The sequence below is a fragment of the Papio anubis genome, chromosome 10, assembly GCF_008728515.1.
Source record: "Papio anubis isolate 15944 chromosome 10, Panubis1.0, whole genome shotgun sequence".
Lineage (NCBI taxonomy): Eukaryota > Metazoa > Chordata > Mammalia > Primates > Cercopithecidae > Papio > Papio anubis.
The window spans coordinates 61,035,210-61,043,669 of record NC_044985.1 but is presented as its reverse complement, the minus strand read 5'-3'; the positions used below and the strand labels follow the sequence as shown (position 1 = coordinate 61,043,669).

At 39.5% G+C, this 8,460-nt stretch overlaps 1 protein-coding gene and 1 non-coding gene across 2 annotated transcripts in view; both read left to right on the top strand.

Annotated features, from left to right (window-relative positions):
- Positions 1 to 8,460, top strand: part of NFE2L2 (nuclear factor, erythroid 2 like 2) — a 152,485-nt gene that overhangs the window by 34,083 nt on the left and 109,942 nt on the right. The gene's annotated exons all lie outside the window — the stretch shown is intronic.
- LOC116269319 lies at positions 3,738 to 3,841 on the top strand. Its single transcript, XR_004176796.1, has one exon. It is a non-coding gene; the product is annotated as a small nucleolar RNA U13 (small nucleolar RNA).

Here is an 8,460-nt window from a genome sequence, read left to right as displayed (position 1 = left end):
TTCATTCCATCGTTCATTCCATTCAGATAAATCGTGAATCCCATTCCTTCTTTCATCTTGTCCTTTCCTGTTGTCCTCTCAATCCACACACACCACCCAGCTGATCTTGTCTCACTCGACCATTCCATTCCTTCTTCCGTGATCTGTCCTGTTGATCTTCTTCTTGTCCATTGTCCATTGATCTTGTCCTTCCTTCCTGGCCGATCTTCAGATCCTCCACCACCCTGGTGGTCGCCCCGATCTCCACGCCCCCACCACATTGATCTTGTGTCACCCATTCCTTGTCCACCACCACCTTCCCATGTCCATTCCTCCATCCCAGCTGATCCATTCCCCTGATCTTGTCCACCCTTTCTTGTCCTTCCTTCCTTCCATCCATTTTCCTTCATTCTACCACTACCATCTTGTCCATTCCTTTCCTCCTTCAGATCACCCTCCCATTTCTTCCTGAATCTCTCCATCCCCAGTGTCTCCACCCTAATACAAGTCACCCTCATTTCTTTGCCTGGATTCTAGGCAGGTCCCAGTAGCCTTCTGACTGGCCTTTGCCATCGATTCTTTTCTCTGTTTGATCCTTTCTCCATTTTGCACTCAAACTGACCTTTCAAAGCTATGTTGCTTCCTGGCGTGTAAGGGTAATGACCCAAATCATGAATGGGGCCTACAAGGCCATGCACAAAGAGGTTTTTACCCACCCGCTTAGCTTTCTCACTCTTCATTGGCCACCCACACTGGTGGTGCTACCCTGAACACTCTTCCCCTGCCCTCAACCCCTAACTCCAGCTTCTGCCCTCACTCTTCCTTTAGCACTCAGTTCAAATGTGACTTCTTCAAAGAAGAATTCCTAATACCCCAGACTGTTAACTGTTCCCCTAGCATCTTCACTTCTTTACACTGACTATTAACAGTTGTAGTTATGTAATTAGTTGCTGTTTAAAGACTGTGTCCCTAGTCAGAATATAAACTTTGTGAACTCAGAAGCTACGGCTGTCTTGTTCACTGCTTTGTCCACAGCATTTATCCCAATGCCCAGCACACAATGGGGTTCATTAAATATTTGATGAACGGATAGCCACATTCATGTTATAGAGATACTATGGCTTCTTCCTTGACACGTGGGTTCTGGAACAGAAAGAACCTGGCCTGTTCCGTATCGTATTGTTATTCTTTTAACTTTGGTTTGGTTTGATTATATTTATCCTCTGTGTTTACATTTTGTTTTGAAAAGGCAAGAAAGAACCCTCAAGTGGAATTGCTGCTGGCAGTTGGTGCCACACCAGTGTTCTCAGAATACACCCTGTCCTTTCCGATTTCCTTCATATGATGTAACCACCAACAGTCTCGGAGTAACAAGTCTTAAATTCTGATTCTCAGTCTGCTGAAGTAAGATGCCTCGTGGCCCCAACCACACTTCACTTTCTCTCTGAAAGCCTGTCTGTTCTTGTCAGAACTTCTCTCTTCTTGCTAAAGCATTTCATTTTCACCTCAACGGTTATATTTTCTAGCTTTTTATTATAGTTGTTTTGATACCCACCTACCCAACCTACTAGACACTGTGCTCTCTGAGGGCAGGTACACCAAACTGATAAAATGTCTGAATCACCTGTGTATTCTCAGTATCTAGCACAATGTTAGGTGTTTATTAAACACAATTAAATTTTTCATTAGTATAGTAGCAGAGTGACTGGGGTAAAGTCCTTTAGTTTTATCATTTCCATTCATCAGTTCCATCATATATTCTCCCTCGCTTCCACCAAGAAGTACAGAGAATAAAGACATCCTATTCTCTCTTCCCTTCCTATGAAAGGTTTCCAAAATTACTGAGAAAGAAGAAAGAACTGGGGAGGCTTATGTAAGTAGAGAACAAAGAGAATAATGCCAATAAATACATACATTGTTTAAAGCCCTGCAGTTCTTCCTCAGATCAGATGATAAGAAGTTCAGAGTGCCAGGGGCACCTGGCAAAGGGCGTCTGCTGAAACTGATGCCTCAAAAGAAAAAAAAAGAAAGAAGAAAAACAATAGTCCATGTGATGATAAATGGAACATTCCTTATTGTTGATTCTTAGAAAGACAGTACCATACATTGTATGCTTTATAGTGGAAATTATTTTTCCTAATGTGTAAACATCTAAAAACAATATATTCAGCCCAGGTGCTGTGGTTCACAGCTGTAATCCTAGCACTTTGGGAAGCCAGTGCAGGAGGATTGCTTGAGACCAACTGTTCAATACCAGCCTGGGCAACATAGTGAGACCATGTCTCTACAAAAAAAAATTTAAAAATTAGCCAGGCACAGTGGCCCATACCTGTAGTCCTAGCTATTCAGGAGTCTGAGGCAAGGAGAATCGCTTGAGCCCAGGAGGTTGAGAATACAGTGAGCTATGACCATGCGACTGCACTCTACCCTGTCTCAAAAATAAATAAATAAAAATAGCATATTTACTGAAAGCAAATATATATACCTGGAAATATAGGTTCTAAACCCATTTCTGCCTCTCTCTAGCAGGGTGACCTTGGTCAAGTCAGATTATCATCTATAGGTAGTTGTGCTGCATATGGGGCCTCTTGTTACAGATTTAAAAATAGAAACCCTTCTAAAGCAAATTCCTTTTATTTAAACCAGCCCTCATGGAACCGAATGTTTTCATGGGAAGGATACAGTCAGGCCATGACTGTCAATGAGAAACAAGATTGATGCCATTATTGAAGATATGATATGATATCATATCTAGGGAAACAAATCTTCTTGTCAGTTGTTCATTAATTTCCATTCAGGTGTTTCTCTGTTTTCTTCAGTTCAGCTGGTACTTATTAAAAGCTTGTTACTCAAAAGAAATAACCTAATACGGCAGAATTGTGCATCAGGAAACCCGTGCTTTAAATCTTGACTGTACTACTACAAGCTGTATGATATTAGACACTTTATAATAGTGACAATTGCCAACTACTGAGCGTCTACTCTCTGCTCACTGTGCTAGGCCCTTTACAGGTGCTATTTCCTTTAGTTCTCACAAAGCCCATCATGATAAATGCTATTAGCTTCATTATACAGATAACTCAAATGCGACTTGAAAAGGTTAAGTAATTTGCCACAGGTCACATAGCTGGTATAGTAAGTGAGATTCCAAAGTCCTTGCTTTTTTTCCAAAGAGCAAGAGCTTTCCAAAGTGCTTTTTTGCAAAGAGTCCTGGGGGAATTCTTTGCTCAAATTTTTCCAACCATAAATTTAGGGAATTTAGTTACGTGACCTGCAGGAGTGATAGTAAATAAATAACTTTTTTGTTGATTTTTTTGTAATGGATTTTTTTTTTTTTTTTTTTGAGACATGATCTCACTCTGTCACTCAGGCTGGAGTACAGTGACATGATCATGGCTATTTTTTGTAGCAACAGAGTTTTGCTATGTTGTCCAGGCTGGTCTCAAACTCCTGGGCCCAAGCCATCTGCCCACCTCGGTTTCCCAAAGTGCTGAGATTACAGGCATGAGTCACCACAGTAGGCCTATAATGGAAAATTTTTATCATACACAAGAATAGAGAGACTAATTCAGTAACCAATCCCACAGCAACAAAGATCATCACTTCATAACCACTCTTATTTCATCTACACCCATTCACTTTTCTCTTTACCTCAACACCCAATGGATTCTTGTGAAGCTGCCCAGCTGTATTATTTGATCTGTAAATATTTTAGTATTTATCATGAAAGGGAAAGACTTTTTAAAAACATAATCCTGATCCTTTTGTAGTTCATAAGCGTGATGATTGGGTGTTCACATGCATCCATGAGATGTGCCACCCTTGAACCTTGTTATGTCATCAGCACATTACCCGTCTGACATGAAAAATAATAATAATACCAATACCATTAGCATACCTTAAACATTAACAAGAATTCCTTAATATCATAAAATGACCAATGTTTGTGTTTCTTTCATTTTCTCCTTTTAAAAAAATAGTTTAATATATTTTAATAGCAAACTTACAGGAATAGCCCAGAAGACAGACATTAAAAACCTGTACTTGCATGTAGGACAACTCAGAAAAGTACAGTGAATGCACAGAATCGACTGTATTATCAAATGCTACTAACATTATTTAGTTGCCATGAATAAGAAATTTGCTTGTTTTTAAAAAGTCCAAATGCTGGCATTGTCCAGAAAATTTTAACAGGTTTATTTATATTGTTATAAAGTTGAACTGCTGGCCAGGTGCAGTGGCTCATACCTGTAATCCCAGCATTTTGGGAGAGTGAGGCAGGCAGATTGCCTGAGGTCAGTAGTTCGTGACCAGCCTGGCCAACATGGTGAAACTCTGTTTCTACTAAAAAATATGAAAATTAGTCGGGCATGGTGGCGGGTGCCTGTAATCCCAGCTACTTGGGAGGCTGAGGCGGGAGAATCGCTTGAACCCAGGAGGTGGAGGTTGCAGTGAGCCGAGATCGCGCCGTTGCACTCCAGCCTGGGTAACAAGAAACTCCGTCTCAAAAAAAAAAAAAAGTTGAACTGCTGAAACTTGTTCACTGAAACATTTTGACTTGCATTAATGCTTTGTGTCCTTGCATTTTTTAAATTTGTTATTGATACACAATAGTGCATATTTTTATTGTACATGTGAAAATTTGACACATTCATATAATCAAACCTGTGTCCCTGCATTTATATTAAAAATTCATACACAAATGAATATGGAGAAATTGCCAGTACCTGATTTCTGTCTTCTGTTTTTCCACTTGTTGTCATTGTATGTAGGTACCATTTGACCTCATGGGGAAAAAAATCTAACATTCACAACTACCAGTGTCAGGAGGAAGAGAGAGAGAGAAGAATGAAATGTTTTCCATCACAGTGAATTCTTTTTTTTTTTTTTTTTTTTTTTTTGAGATGGAGTCTCACTCTGTCGCCCAGGCTGGAGTGCAGTGGCCGGATCTCAGCTCACTGCAAGCTCCGCCTCCTGGGTTTACGCCATTCTCCTAAGCATGTTCTTCACGTACGTTATGTGCTAGCTGGATGTCTTTTGCCATAATTGTTACACATGTGGCATGGAGGACACATAGGTTGTCGTCTTCAAAAAGGCCAGCCAAATAGTCCTCCCTTGCCTCCACAAAGCACCAATGGCTGTGCTCTGGAAGCACAGATCTGTTTTGAAGTCCTGAGAAATTTCTTGCACCAGATGCTGGAAGGGAAGTTAGCAAATCAGGAGTTGATAGACTTCTGATAATATTTAATTTTATAGAGTACCACAGTAGCTGTGCAGCAGTATCTCAGTGACGAAGTTTCTTCAGCACTCTAGTAGAGGTTGAACTCTTGCAGGTGACTTTTGTATCCAGTAACTTCCTGAATGCTTTACCACTGATAGCTTTGTGGGCCATAGTATGGAAATCTTTCTTACCTCCTTCTCTTTCCACTGGAGCTCAGTGAGCTAGAGGCAGCTTGTAATCTCTCTCTCTGTCTGACAATTTGGTCATTAAAGATTTATTTGCAGTTGTTTTTTGTGTGTGTGTATCCCAAGGTAGTATGTTCCGCTAGGAGTATACAGTCAAATTACTGGGTTCTAATATCACTGATAATCAAAATATTAAAACAGTTGAAACCAATCAGAATGGACAGCCCCCTGCTATGATCTAACCCTTTAGTTATTGGCCCATAAGGATGAGGCACGGTGGGAAAGGGTGATATCTCAGGGCAGCAGTAGTTCACCAACCTATATGTTGTTTCACAACCCAACATTGTTTCAGTGTTTTGTTTTGTTTTGTTTTGTAACCGTGTCTCTCCTCTGTCACCCAGGCTGGAGTGCAGTGTGAACATAGTTCACTGCAGCCTCAACTTCCTGGGCTCCACCTCAGCCTCCCAGTAGCTGGGACTACAGACATGCACCACCACGCCTGGCTAATTTTTCGTAGTTCACCCCGTTGCCCAGACTGATCCTAAACTCCTGGCCTCAAGTGATCTTCCTGCCTTGGCCCCCGAAAGTGCTGGGGTTATAGGCATGAGTCACCACACCCGGCCTGTTTCAAACACTGGGAATACCATCCTCTGCATACTGACTTGTTACAAACCCTGGTGTCTTTTAAGTTCCTTTCTAGCTCCAACAGGAATGTAAATAGTCACTTAATGGAGATACCCTTTTCCTGCTTCCTTACACTAGTAGTCTTTATATACATAAACACACACACATATAAACTTTACAATAACACAAATGATTATTTCCTATAATTCTGGAAGTTCTGGCAAGTAAAATAAACAACAAAATAGAAATATGAGTTACGACTATTAGGAGATGAAATTATTAGTATTTAGAACAAATATAATTAGATACCTAAAACAAAACTAACAAAAAATAAGAATAAGCAAATTATGAGTACAAACTTGTAGGCCAAACAAGTCTAAAAATCTATTGTGGTGGGGCCAGCTACAGTGCTAGCAGACCTGGATCAATTAGTAATTATAAATGAAGTTAAATATAATTAAATATATAATTTAAATGTAATTAATTATATAACTTTCAGCTCTTCTGATTTAATTCCACTAAAATTCTTAAGAATTACTTGCTCTGGCAGATATCTGTGCGATTGCCTTCACTAATAGCACTCTTTCCTAAGGAGTATATCCTCATCTCCCACCACCATCCACATGGCTACAGCCAGAAATTTTCTGTGTTTACATGATCCTACTTTCCTGGCCACACTTGATAAATCAGGGATAGGTGCACCTGATCTAAGCCAGTACAATAACAGGCCTTCCTCTGGATTTTTCAAACTGGAATGAAGAAAGAGAGACAGCCACATGGTTCTTAAAGGACACTGACCCAAGTAGCTGTTGGTAACCATGTTTTCTGCTTTGGGCAGATTCTGTCAGCAGTGAGAGCAGATGAAGCTGATATGCAGAGAAGTGCCAAGCCAGTTGTCAAAGGGAAATTTGATGGCAGTGGGGTTTCTGAGGTAGAACTATAGTTCTGCTCATCAATTTGTTTGGCTTTATAACCCTTCTTTGGAACCCATAAGCCAATAATTTCTCATTTTTATCAAAGAAATTCAAATTAGGTTTCTATCACTTGCTATCAAAAGAATTACCACTTCATTGACAAAAGGAAATGCATAGAATAAATTTTCTACGAGTAATAGATTTATATTTGAGGCATGTTCATTTTACTGTATACAAATCTTTTCAAGTCCCTCACTATTACCAACTTTTAAAAATTTGGAATGTTCATGGATTTTTGATTATGTGATTAAAAAAAAAAACTTGGATGTTCAGGGTCCAGGGTGTGGTAAGAGAGGTGGGAGGTAAGTTCGGAAAGGTAAATTGAGATTACAATATATAGGGCCTTAAATGTCATGTGAAGTTTAGACTTTATCCTGCAGGTAATGGGGATCCATTTGGCAAATTTTCAAGCAGGGGAAGGATAGGTTTAGATAAATAATTCTGCTGGCAATTTGGAGCCTCAATAAAATGGGGGGAAAATGAAAACAGCTTAATAGGTGCTTGTGCTGGAAACCTAATTACATAAAGAGTATTCCAGGTGTCCAAGGCAGGGTTGATGAGAGAATCACCTAGGAAAGTTACGCTGAAAATTGTTGGGAAATGGAAGGATTCAAGAGACATTTGAAAGGTAGAATTGGTACTACTGAATGACCACTTGGACACAGGGGATGAAAATGAGGAAATATAGGACTATGATTAGATGGGGATGCCATCAACACAGGAAAAGGAGGAACAGATTTGAGAAGACACTATTCTGAGTATCACCACTCACTTTTATGATACTTCTAGCAGGTATGGAGCTAAAATGTATGATGTCCCATTGTAGCACTCACATTATATCTTGGCAGGTTGTTTGTACTTTATTGGATTTGCTGCATAATGTAGGATGCCAAAGTAATCATTACATTCTGGAAGTTAGGAGTCCTACTTGGTCTCTGATGAGGAAGGCATTAACTGTGATTTCTGTCACATGCTGGTATATACTGGTCTGGGAGAAATCTTTGATTTAATGAATAGAATTAAACATAATTATAGCCACCTTAAAATTCTGTATATCGCATATAGAGAATACCATTAACTCATTGTCTACTCTGCCTTCCTCTACTTTCATGATTAAGGGCAGAGGAATTAAAATTTTATAGTGAAATAAAATTGGATAGATATGATAAAGTAATGCGAGGCTCACAATTTCAAAGTAAATATTTCTGTGTTCAAAGCAATTCACCAGAGGGCCACTTTCCCTGTACCTTCCCTGAAGAACTAAAAGCTCTAGTCCACCTGATTTTTAAAGCAAAATTATCAAATGCCAGCAATGTAACTTGTTCTGTGTTAAAAACAAAACTAGACATAGTCCTTATCCTTGAGGACTAGCTCACTATCATTCCAATATTTTTTGGAAAGTGTGAAATTGCGATTTGCAGATGGTGACTTTGCCAAAATTGAAAGCTTAGTAGCTCACATACACTTGTGTGAGTAC